A 13,051-nucleotide genomic window follows, 5' to 3' on the forward strand; every position below is an offset into this window, starting at 1 on the left:
AAGCAAATTTTAGCAGAATTGCAGAAGTTTCCCATTCATTTCAATGGGACAAATTAAGCTTAATATTTTAAAAAGTATAATAGTGAAAAATACCAAAAGACAGAGCACACATTAGCAGAAATAGCAGAATAGTTTAAAATTTGAACGGTGAAAATCGGCTGAAAATTGTGGAAGTAGTTAAGTGCCAAAAAGTGTACGGAAGTCCCAAGAGGAACTCAATAGTGTGGATGCTTAAAGCATCCACACAACTAGAAAAAATTGCATTTCCTGCGAAAATGCAGTGTGGATGCTTTAAAGCTGAAGCTGTATGCAAAAACTAGCTGAAAAAGCTGAAAAGTTGCAGAAATTGTAAAAACTTTGCATAAGCAAAGGAACTTTGCTAAAATGTAAGCTGTCTGCTGAAAATAGTTGAAAATAGCTGAAGAAGCTGAAGAAATCAAAGTCAGTGTTTAAAAAGTTGTTGAAATTTTAATTTTGCAGAACAACATCAAGTTAACGAAAAATGTAATAACTTAGCAGAAATGCAATAACTTAGAAGAAACATAACAATTCAACAGAAATGCTGTAGTTTACCAGAAGCTACAACTTAGCAGAAATGTAATAATTTAGAATAACATAACTTAGCAGAAATGATATAATTTAGTAGAAAATTAATAACTTGGCAGAAATATTACAACTTATCAGAACTGCTATAATTTTGCAGAAATGTAATTATTAGGAAAAAACTGTAAACAGATAACAGCTGAAAACGATGAAGTAACCACGAAGTTACTTATTTAACTGTGAAAAATGACCAGAAACATTAGAAAAGGAAGAAAACCAATTCAATTCAATTTATAGATACAGATATAGATACAGAGAAAAACCCAACAATCATATGACCCCCTATGAGCAAGCACTTTGGCGACAGTGGGAAGGAAAAACTCCCTTTTAATAGGAAGAAACCTCCGGCAGAACCAGGCTCAGGGAGGGGCGGCCATCTGCTGCGACCGGTTGGGGTGAGAGAAGGAAGACAGGAATACCAGCCAGCAGATAAACTGATGTAAAACAAAACCAAGGTAAAATTGCAGAATTTACACAGTTGGTGAAATGTAAAAATGGCAACAAAAAAACCCCAAAGAAACAAACAAAAAAAAACACACAAACAACATTTAGGTAATAAATGCACAAGATGATTTGATTATAAATATGGTACCAATCTACAAAATACTGTCGAAATGAAGTCCACATTGTGATATATTTGAGGTGTGGAGAGTCACACAGCTGAACAATCGATGTGCATATTTAAAGAAACAAGGATCAAATAAAGAACATTGTTGTGGAATAAATTACAGTGAAAAATAATCACTGCCCTGCGTTAGAGAGTGACTTATGATGAGGTATTAATTGGGTTAACTTTACCTCTAACAGCTTTTCACATAGTGCTGTGACCAGGGTGAAATCCATCATAAAGTAACTGTAAACAGTAGAACCATTAGCATGAATGTTATGGTTCTACTCTGATCAAAACTCAAGTCAGCTGTGTGACCTGATATAAAATGATAAAGAGGAACACATATAAATGGATGTGACCTTTATGAACTTTTCAAAATGACTTTATATGTCTGACCCATTATCTATATATATTAGAACAGCGGTCCCCAACCCCCGGGCCTCGGACCGGTACCGGTCCTTGAGTCATTTGGTACCGGGCCGCGAGAGTTGAGGCTCAGGTGTGAAATGTATAGTTTTCAGGGTTTTTATCGGTTTTCAGCGTTATTTTGTTATCGTTTTTATCGTTTACTCGGTTTTCCTTGGTCTTTTCACGTGTGTTATGAATAAATTTTCTTTTTTTCAGTACCAGTACTAGTTTTATTTTGTTGTATTTATCCGCGACACCTTAAAGGCCGGTCCATGAAAATATTGTCGGGCATAAACCGGTCCGTGGCGCAAAAAAGGTTGGGGACCGCTGTATTAGAGCAGATGTGGAAAACCACTGTTAGACCTACTCTATACTAATGTAGTTACTGACACCCCATACTAAGGCAGGATTCATACAAACACACATTATTTATTCTCTTAAACACTTCTTTTTTCATAATTTGAGATTGTGTAATTTCTATAAAGAATACGTGTAATGGTTCAATAGATATAGTTATTTAAATGTCCATAATAATCACACGATCATTTCTGTACATCCTACAATTCAAGATTTAGAGCTGTGTGTCTGTATGAATTCAGCTTGCTATACTTATAGACTTAGATATATTAATCCACTATTTACCCAAACAAGTTAAATTGTTTGGGTAAATAGATTGGGTTTGTCCTACAAAATAATTATTCAACAATAAAAAAAAAAAACACAAAAAGAATCTGCACATTAATCCAGAGTTCAGTTTCATATGTCTGATATTGTTTGTTAAATCTGGTGACACAAACACAGTCAAAAATTCATTGCTAGCGTGACATGTGGTCCTTTTTGCCTTTGACCAATGATATGCTGGTTACTTGGAGCGGTTTAGTATTTGCTGTCACAGAGGAATGTTAACCATAAATCCAAAAGACAAAACTGAAAAAAATATGTTAATTGCAAACATGTTTTTGCTTAGTAAAAGGATTGAAATTACATGGAAACTGTCACCTTAAAGCCTCATTGTAAATATCATCACAAACAGATGTTTTCCACACAGTTAACAAAGCTCCACCACATCCGATCACTGCATATAAATCTAAAAGAAAACAAAAACAAATAAAAAAAATAAAATTAACACAAGGGAAGACTTTTGATTTAATAACTAAGCTTAAAATAAGTGTTACCTTTGAATATTTGTGGGAAAAATCTGATGCTACCCCAAGAATACAAAGCCACACTGGAAACAATGACAGGCTTGCAGCCCTCTGTCTTCCTGGAGTGAGGTGCCTGATCAGTAGCAGTGAGTTGACAGAAGTCGGTGTCTGTAAGAGTGGTCAAACACTGATACTCTGTCCACTTGCGTAGAGTCTAAGAAGCTGGAATGCAGGCACACTGGACGAGCTTGTTCTAAAAAATACAGAAAAAGGAACATTTTATTTGTGTTAAGGCCTAAAAACTACAAATAAGTTATACAATGAACAATATTGAAATACCTTATAGGTGCTGCAGGCCACATAACCAGAATCCAGAGCAATCTCACACTCACATGATGGTGAGGAAAGACATGAGCTCTGCAATGAGGTTTGAATGTCTCAGTTGGGACACTGAAGAACTCAGAAGACAGCAATACCTGCACAGAGAGACCGAGTAGAAAAAGCATAGATTTGTAATCCATAATGTGAATTAAAACTCAAAAAGTGTCAAGAAGTATAATCATTTGAGTGTGAAATTATTTGTGCAATAAACAGGATTTAAATTAATTAATTGAATTAAAAACACTGACATTTTTTATCAAAGTTAAAGAATCATACCTCTCTCTGCTCTGAGGATCACTGAGGACCTCTGACAGGAAATACAGTTTCCTCAGTATGAGTCATCATTGATGGTCTCAGAGGTGTGCAGTGTGGCAGCATGATGATGGTCTCCAGATCAGGCAGGAGGTCAGGTGATGGGTGTGTCATCTTCTCCATTGAAGACACACTGGTATGGCAGTTCATAACACAGCAGTCTCTGTGTGGCATGTAGTTATCTGTGCAGTCCAGCACTGATGGATCAGGTTTGGCTCAGCAGTTCATGAAGATGGTGTTAAGATGTTGTTGTTTCAGCTGAGGATGGTGAAGTTTGAAGGTTTTCCCACAAAGGAAACAGGACTGTGTGTGCCCTGTCTGAAAAAAATACATCTACAAAACATAAAGTGCTTTTAACACCACCCACCCACCCATCTCAGCCCCCAAGTGTCTATATAATGCTGGTATGGGGTGTCAGTTACTAAGTCTAATTAGTGCATCAGAAAGCGGGGGCTACACCTAAAGCCCCCGCTTTCTGATGTCTTTGTTTATTAGCAGCTTTTTCCAGCTGCTCAGAGAATTCTGACTTGGCCTTTATCCACCCAAACCCAAACCCACCCGGATAAAGGCCAAGTCAGAAAATGGATGCAGAAACTTTCCATGTACTTCTAAATCAGTTTTTATACATATTCTGTAAGCTGTAAAAATGTTTTTCTCTACATAATGTATAATTATAGACATCTCTGGTAGCCTAAAGATAGTTAAAAAATTTTAAAAAATTTTACCTGTAAAACATGATAAGCAAAACCTCATTCATCCCAAAAACATTTGATTCTACAAAATTTACTATAATCAAGAAAACATTATTGTCTGTATTTATTCATGTGACCCATAATAAATACCTGCATTTATCTGGAATTTATTTATTTACTATTTCATATTTGAAAGCCCTTGGAGGGGAAGATCTCGTTGAGATACATACGTCAGAGTAAAAAAAGTATCAAAAAAGGAGATGACAATTAACATCCATGAAAAAATGCATTAGTAGATTTAGTCATTTAAAACATGAGAATAAAAAATAAATTATGTCCGTTTAATACTTTTTGCAGCATATTTCAGATCTGAGGTGCATGATAACAGAAAGCAGATCTCCCGGCTCTGCATGAAGTACAGCCATGATTTGGTGAAATGATTAATAACATTGCAATAAGAAAGGGTCTTCTTACCGACAGAGTAGGGAAAACAATTTTTTCAATGAAAAATCTTTTCCATACTCTACAATCAGTAAACTCTGTAACAAACATGATCTGTAATTGTTTCAAAACTCACCAGACGACTTCATGATTGGCTCGAGGACAGGACACAAAAGACAGGGTTGTGGTAACTGTAATATGTTCTCAGGACACCTGAATGGAGACATTGATGTGGCTGAGAAATAAAAATGAGATCAAGCAGGGTGTCCTTGTCTGTAGTGGCAGAAGTGATCAGCTGTGAATACCCTCTAGACTGAAACTGCTCCAGAATCTGTTTTCTTCCACTCTGTAACTGGTTCTCATTAAAATCTCCACACACAATTATTGGATGACAGTCCATTATTTCAAGTGAATCTAAAAGACTTACCAGGTTTTGCATGAACGGTGTCAAACTGTAGTCAGGGGGTCTGTACACAACCGCAATGAGCGCAGGGAATGGAGCCTGAACCTTCAACACTAAAAACTCAAGATCAGTGACATTATGCAGATACTGTTTTACCTGAACCTGAAAATGATTCCTCAAATACACAACAACTCCACCACCACTTCTGCTGGCCATGTGAGGAAAGTTTGTGTAGGACACATGTCTGTTGCGTTTGAACATGGTGTAGCCGTCCAAATAAAGACTGTCTGCAACAAAGGAGCCTTGGAGGTGAGACTCTGTGAGACACAAAACATCTGCTAAACACATTTCATGATGACTCTTGATGTCACTGATGTGAGACGGCAAACCCTCCGTATTGTGATGGATCAGTGTAAGAGTGTCAAGTCTGCTGGCTGTTTCTCTGACCTGAAGAAGAGGCATCATTTCCTCAACGCTGGCTTGTCTCATGGTTTGGAGCACTGCAGTTACCTCGGGATTGGCGTAAATCTTTTTCTCATCCAAGTCCTGTAAATAGAGTCCACTGAGAGACGTCACCCTGCTGAGAGCAACATAAGCCATACCTGGTTCAAAAATGTTCTTCATTGAAACTACAGCTGTCTGTGTTGTAAGACCCTGAGTTTTGTGAATTGTGCAGGCGAATGCTAGCTTTACAGGAAACTGTCTGCGTACCGCTCCTTTAAACTTCAGACTCTCCTCTGCTCTCTCAATGTAAACCAGATCATCAGATGCTGCATTAACACTGCGGGTGTTTCTTACAGACTGCCGGTTGTCCATTCTGAGCCCCAGTTTAATTATGTGTCCATCATTTTCAGATCTCACCACCTTTATCAGTATACCAAAAGCACCGTTAACCAAACCATTTAGTGTGTCCAAGTTTCTGGTCAGCATAACTCGAGCTCCTTCAGCGACGTTCAGGGTGTCGGGTAAATCATTTCGCCCACCTGTAAATGGTTTGTCTCTTCGTTCCATTCTGCCTGTACGTTTATCCTTCTGGAAATCGTCTGCAGTGATGATTATGATGTTTGAATGAAGCTTCTTCAGGGTATCTGTGTTGTGGGATTCCACATTCTTGTTGGTGGCATAAATGTGTAAGACCTCAGTTGGACATTCTTCTGGTGCAGTCACAGCCTGTGACAACAAATCTCTGTCGCACTGAGAAAGCTCATCTGTCTTTTCTTTGACTCTAATCCTGTTCAACATCTCTGCAAACGCCACATCATCTTTCTGACGCATGATCTCGGTTAGAGTGATCATCTGAAAATGTTCCCGCCACAGGTCAATCTGTTCTGGATCGTAAACACAGAGAGGTTTAGACTGTCGCACTGGTGGCAGCTGGTAAAAATCTCCAACAGCTAAAACTGACATTCCACCAAAAGGTCTCTGAGTGCCTTTGATTTGTTTCAGTCTTGCATCCACATAAGCAAAAAGGGGTTTTGAAACCATTGAAATCTCATCAATAACAATAATTTCAGCATTCATCAGCTCAGATCTGACTTCATCCAGTTGGTTACCAAGTCCTTGAATGGGTGGTTTCAGACTCCTGGGTAGTTTCAGTAGGGAATGTAATGTAGAGCCATTGATCTGAAAAGCTGCTGTACCGGTAAATGAAGTCAGTAAAACAGTTGGATTTGATATGTCAGCTTCTTCTGCATTAGCAGGCAGTCTGCTCAGGATCTTTGATGCTTCAGAGTGAATACATTTAATCAGATGTGACTTTCCAGTTCCTGCACCACCGTTGATATAGAAGAAAAATGGATCTGGGTTCAAACCACAAACTCGCTGAATACACCAGTCTCTTATAGCATAGAACACGCAGGCCTGCTTCTGGTTCAGATTCTGATACATTACACGTACCACAGCTGGATCGACTGCAGGTTGTTCTCTGATGGCTCTGATCTCTGTTACAGCATCAGACTGACAACTGTAGTCGGGGACATTCTCCTGTTCGTTCTCATCATCAGAATGTCTCTCAGGAAGATTCTCATCACATTGCAGCCTCACAACTTCAGATTCAGGAGCCAGATTACACCATTCATCAATCACAACATCCCTATTTTGTTCAAACTCTTCCAGTGCACTCTCAATATCCTCAGAGTTCTTCTCATACTTGTCTTTATTTCTTTTCACAATCCGTTTCACAGACTCACTGTGGTCTGAACATGGAAGTCGCACAAAACCCGAGTTGTAGAAGGATTGATAGGTTTGGAAACATTGTGGTTTCAGTTCCTGCTCTGATCTGTGTGGAAGGTAAAGTCTCAACAGTCGACCATAATATTGCTCAGGATCTTTTTCCTGTGAACAGTGGTAATACCTGATTATAGCGGGTTTATCATTCTTTCGCCTTTGTACAAATCCAAGCTGGTTCAGAAGAGGAAGCACATCTTTTCCTTCATTTGGACCACTCACCAACCGGCACAGGGCAGCAAAATCAGCCAGCGACATTTCCTCATTTTGGGGTCTCAGGTCTGCATTTGTATTTATCACTCAAACTTGTCATCCAAATATTACAACTGTCATGTGTTGTGCTTTCCAGGAAGCTCATGGGCCGACTCATTTTTACTGGGTTATCATCGGTTGGTACAAATACAACACTGCGGGAACATTTTTTCATTTTTAGGCCACAGACTCGAGTCACACACTCCTGTGCGCTGATCTCTCTCTTTTTTGAGTAAGCCTGCATCACAGCTCTCATTTCATCACATTCATTGACCATGTTGTTTCCAGAGTTATCAATAACTGTCTTCAGGTATTCAGAGAGGCCAGATTCTTTCTTCGTTATATATTTACAGAGGTATTCTACACATGAATAGGCATTCAAAATGAATGAGACATCTAAATTAGAGTTCCAGGCTTCAAGCAGGTGTGGGTTGTAATTGTTGATCCAACAGTCCTTTGGGTCACGTTTCAGAATGAGACCTGTTTTCTTGTTTATGTCCTGGAGGCATTGTTCATACTCATTCATTGTCAAGTTGCATCGTGACAGAATCTGCTCTATGGTGAGGAAAGCAGCTTCAGGTTCCTTCAGCAGGTTCATCAAAGGTCTGAGTTTGGCTTTTGCAGCTTCAGTGTCTGAATCCTCATCCTGTCTCACAATCATTGTTCTTGTGGCTGGTGGTTTTGGAAACCCAAATCTACAACCAGAGTTCACACTCTTAAAGCATGTTTTTGTGTGGTTTTTGCTGTGCTTTTGTAGTTCAGTGACTTTTTTGTGCAGTTCAGGTTGCTTTTCTGGATCAGGGAGTTGAGCTGAGATGTATCTGTCCACAAAGTCACAGACAGTTTGGTCGTCATCCACATCTACTTCTACCTTTTCTTGAATCCACAGCAACATGTGTATATGCGGACTACCTCTGTGCTGGAACTCAACTCTGTAAAAGTAATCAATGATTTCACCAAGGGGCTGTGCAGGAGAAAAAAGCAAATCTCTGAACAAAGCCTCAACACGTTTATCCAGTGGTTACTGGATTTGATCTTAGGATTTCACACTTTTCTGACCAGTCCAGGGCTTCAAAATCAACCTCTTCACCTTGCTGTCTCTTTATTGCTTGAATCACTTCAGGCCATCTCATCTCAGCAGCAGAGAAAGTGACAAAGAACTGAGGTGTTCCTATTTGGCGAAGCATACTGAATAAATCTTTGGTAGTTTTCTGCCAGTAAGCTGGAGTTCCTCTGAGTGGCTGCATAAATCTGATTGCATCTTTATTTCTTACCAGCTTCTCTACTTCTGTCTTACTTTGTAACATTCCTGATGTGATTTTGCGTCCATCTTTGGTCATAGTTTTACCTTTCCTTAGCTGTATTGTCATGCTGGAATTAGCCAAATGTATTTCAGTAACAAACTGTGAGAAAAACAGGTAATTTGTGTCTTTAGCAAATCTTGCATCAATGTTGAAAAGCCTTGACTTGAAGTAAGCACTCGGTGTGAGTTTAAGAAGTCTCTTTTCATCCAGTGTATTCTGACCAGTAGGAAACTGCACAGGAAATGCCATGGCTTCCAAATGAGGAGTTCTGAAGAAGCTAACAGGATTGTTTCTTTCTGCCGGAGCCACACAATATGTGTTATCGGTGAAACAAAGAATCTCTTCTGAAATGTCAACAGGCTGCAGACAGCTTTCTAGAGCAAAACCTCCATTGTTCAAATCACTTTCTGGTTCCTCTGGATTTTGTTCCTCTGGTTGTTCATCACAGGATTGCATATTAATAGCTTGTTCACTTTCAGACTCACTTTCGCACAAAAGGGCATCTTTTTCATAGTTCTCAATTTCCATTAAATCTGCTTCATCATAATCATCGCTTCCCATGCTGGCTTCATCACTGCTGTCATCATCAGGTAACGTTGGATCACAAAGCAATGCATCATCTCTGATAACAACATCTGTGTACTGTGGGTGAATCTGTTTCAGTTTACGCAGGGCTTCAATGAGTTTAGACCAGGTGACAGTCTGGAACAGCTGATGGCCTTTGTAGCACAGTCGTCTTTTCAGCTTGATCCGCATTACCTGTGATTGGCTTCTGAGCCTCGGTAAACAGTCAACTGTTTGTTTGACTTCAGATGGTACACACACCACATTACCACGTATGAGTCTTTGTCTGCCCTTTGGAAGTGGAATAATCTTAGCAAAAGGTATGCATTTGGCAATCAGATGTCTCTCCAGAATGTTGAGATCACACAGTTCAGCTGGAATATCCTGCAGTTCTAAACCATTGACAGCGGCAAGTCTTGGCATGCGTCCACTTTTGAGGGAACTGTGACACGTGTGACAGATATACTCCTTTTTTCTTTCAACAGGAAAGCTGCAGTGATCATGACATGCTTCATCACACACATGAACAAATTTACCAGTTAGACACTGCTGAGCTACAGTTTGGTGTTTTGAGTAATTTTCTCTTTTGCAGATTTTCACCTGATTAGGAAAAGAAGCTTTTAGACAAACAGTACAAACATAAGATGGTGCTGACTTAATGTTTGATCTGAAACGAGATATGGCCTCATTCATTAAAGTGTTATCTGGATGACACTGTAAACTTTCAGCTGGTCGATGCATCTGACGATATTTTATTTTTATTTTCATTGCACATCTGATATTATGCATCTGTCTAAAGGAAAAACTGTTCCAATATTTTACTCTCATTCGTTCTCTCATATTGTCCTTGTGTTGCTGCTGAAATTGTCTTTCTTCTCCATAACGTTTAGTGATGTAACATTTTTTTTTCTGTCTAAATTCTACACTTTCTTTATATAGGTTAGAAACATATGACCTCATGTAAGCTTTATGTTTCTCTCTGAATCCAGCACAAGTTCTGTAATTTCTTCTTATACGTTCCTTCTGGTGTTCTTTGAACATAGGAGATTGTCTATAAGATTCTTTATATGTTTTTCTCATACGTTCCTTCTGCTTTTCTCGAAAAATGGGAGATTCTCTGTATGTTCTCGTTATACGTTCCTTCTGCTTTTCTCGGAAAATGGGAGATTCTCTGTATGTTCTCGTTATACGTTCCTTCTGCTTTTCTCGGAAAATGGGAGATTCTCTGTATGTTCTCGTTATACGTTCCTTCTGCTTTTCTCGGAAAATGGGAGATTCTCTGTATGTTCTCGTTATACGTTCCTTCTGCTTTTCTCGGAAAATGGGAGATTCTCTGTATGTTCTCGTTAGACGTTCCTTCTGCTTTTCTCGGAAAATGGGAGATTCTCTGTATGTTCTCGTTATACGTTCCTTCTGCTTTTCTCTGAATGAAGAATCTTCTTTATACATCCTTATGACACGTTCTCTTTTTCTCTCTCTAATTTTAGCACTATCTCTATAGATTTGTCTATAATGTTCTCTCTGTTTCTCTCTATATGTAGCATTGAGTTTATACAGATTATTTTTGTACACACTCTTTTTCTTACTGTGATCAGAATCATGAGACTTTCTACTAGAATCTTTTTTCTTTGCCTCAAAGCTTTCATCAAAAGTGTACATCTGTCTTTCTTTCTTTTTCTCATTTTCCTTTCTCTGTGGTAGTTTTTCTTGGACCAATAGTTGTCTCCTAATCTTTCTCCTTTGCTGTTTATTATGCTTCAACAGTTTATGTGAGAGTTCCTCTGTTGTCATAGTTAAACAGGAGGCAGTGTTTAAATCATTCAGAGGAATAGAATCTTTTGTTACCTGAGTGTCTCTTACAGAAGATGCAGAGGTTTCTATTTCAAAATAATCAGAAGGACGATTGTTCAGCTCAGCAGCTGGCTCATTTGAATAATCCACTCTGGATGACATCACTTCAGTAGCTAAAGTGTTGGCCACAGTTTTCTGTGTCTGCTCACTAGATTTTGGGGTTTCAAATTCAGGTTCATTTAAAGCTGGTGCAGGAACACTTGTAGCTGTTTGTCTGTTTTCATCAGCATTTCTTTGGTCAGCAACGTTTTCACTGTGGAACTCAACAGGCTGTAGCTCCTAAGTGCAGGATGGGGCGATGCTAAACATTCGGTACAAACCTTTGATCCTGTCAATCATGTCGTTAAGACGTGTGAATTTTAACATAACTGCAGTTCCACCACTTACACTTAGTGACAATGGCATTCCTGTAGACTTACGTGGGTGAGGGTCAAAGTATGCATATTCACCTGAAGTCAGCCTGCAAACAGCGATGACCGTTCCTCCCATGACTAGCAAAGCGTAGCGAACGTCTGAAGCCAAACACTGTAGTCCCTGTTCAAGGCTCGGAAGATGATCTGTACCGTCAAATGTGCCATAACGAGCAAACTGAGACATATCCACTTGATACTCGTGTCTGCGGCTGGTGACCACTGTGGGAAGCTCATCGCAGGCTAGAAACACGCTGTTCACAAACCTCTTTCTGGCATCTGAATACACGGCATGGCCTTTGTCCAACACACGGTTAAGATCTGCTCTGGTAATGAATTCATCCTCGTGTAAGAATGACAGGAAAACCAAACTGTTAGCCATGCATTGCTGATTCCGGTACTTTCCATACCTAGGAGAAGCCTGGCTTCGGGATGCACAGATGCTACTCACTCGTGGACGACTTTCACTGTTTGTAACCTGTACATGAGACGGTCCTGGAGCTTCTCCATCATGCTGCATTTAGACAGTTACCTGGGGTTCAGTCTGGATTACCTGCTGTACTTTAGCATTTGGCACAGATGCGCAAACACCTCTCTTTACCACATCTGCATAAGACACTGCGGCTGTCTGAACGCTGAGCTGCACTTCTGGACTGGGAATACTTGTAACAGACACCTTTACCTGCTCACCGGTCTGAGAAACATTTACCTGTTCCTTCTCCTTTTGCCATCTAAGCTTCTGGGACTGTGACCTTTGACCTTTCCTTGGCATTTTGTGCAAGTACAAACTGGACCTTATATGTATTTATACACTAATGTAAACAAAACTCAACCTGTAAACACTGAAAAACCTCAAGTTTCTATTAAATGGATAAATGTAAAACTATACAAATGGTAAAGTGTTCTTATAACTGTTTAATTGATGTAAAAGGCTGACTTAAATACAAACTCAATATAAAAGTTATTGAAAGATCTTTAAAAACAGTTTTATTGTAGCTTTTTCAAAAACTGTATATTATTACTTCTTTTTTTTTAACCAGACTGGTTAATGAATAGGTCTATACTTCTGTGAAGTAATATGCAGAATAAATCTCAACAATCAACAGGCTATAATAAAACTCTTAGCTTTGAAGTAGACTTTGTGTAAATCTTTCAGATATCTAAACTTTAAAGAAAATATAAGGAGCTGTGGTGGTGTGGTAATCAGATGACAGGCGATGAGGATTCTTCAGCTGGATGTTCTGCAGCAGTCAGGAAACAGGAAGTCTGGGTTCTCAGGGCAGCCTCTAGATGACAATTGTAACTGAATACTTACACTGAGTGACAAAAAAAGGGTTTGTCCTTAAATAATAATAGTTTAAACTTGTAGTCAAATGTTATAGTCAATGAAACAGACTTGAAAAATGTATTTGAATCTAATTTAATATTTATCTAAATACAGCAGTCTGA

The 13,051-nt window shown here is 39.1% G+C and overlaps 1 long non-coding RNA gene across 1 annotated transcript; it reads right to left on the reverse strand.

Annotated features, from left to right (window-relative positions):
• Positions 1–2,125: 2,125 nt before the first annotated feature.
• On the reverse strand, positions 2,126–3,238 carry LOC146379129 (uncharacterized). The gene is made up of 3 exons (XR_014801465.1): positions 3,106–3,238; positions 2,797–3,019; positions 2,126–2,708 (listed from the first exon to the last, which is right to left on the reverse strand). It is a non-coding gene; the product is annotated as an uncharacterized LOC146379129 (long non-coding RNA).
• Between the last annotated feature and the right edge of the window lie 9,813 nt (positions 3,239–13,051).

Source organism: Perissodus microlepis, chromosome 10 (genome assembly GCF_051167445.1).
Source record: "Perissodus microlepis isolate ML-2025 ecotype Zambia chromosome 10, ASM5116744v1, whole genome shotgun sequence".
NCBI lineage: Eukaryota > Metazoa > Chordata > Actinopteri > Cichliformes > Cichlidae > Perissodus > Perissodus microlepis.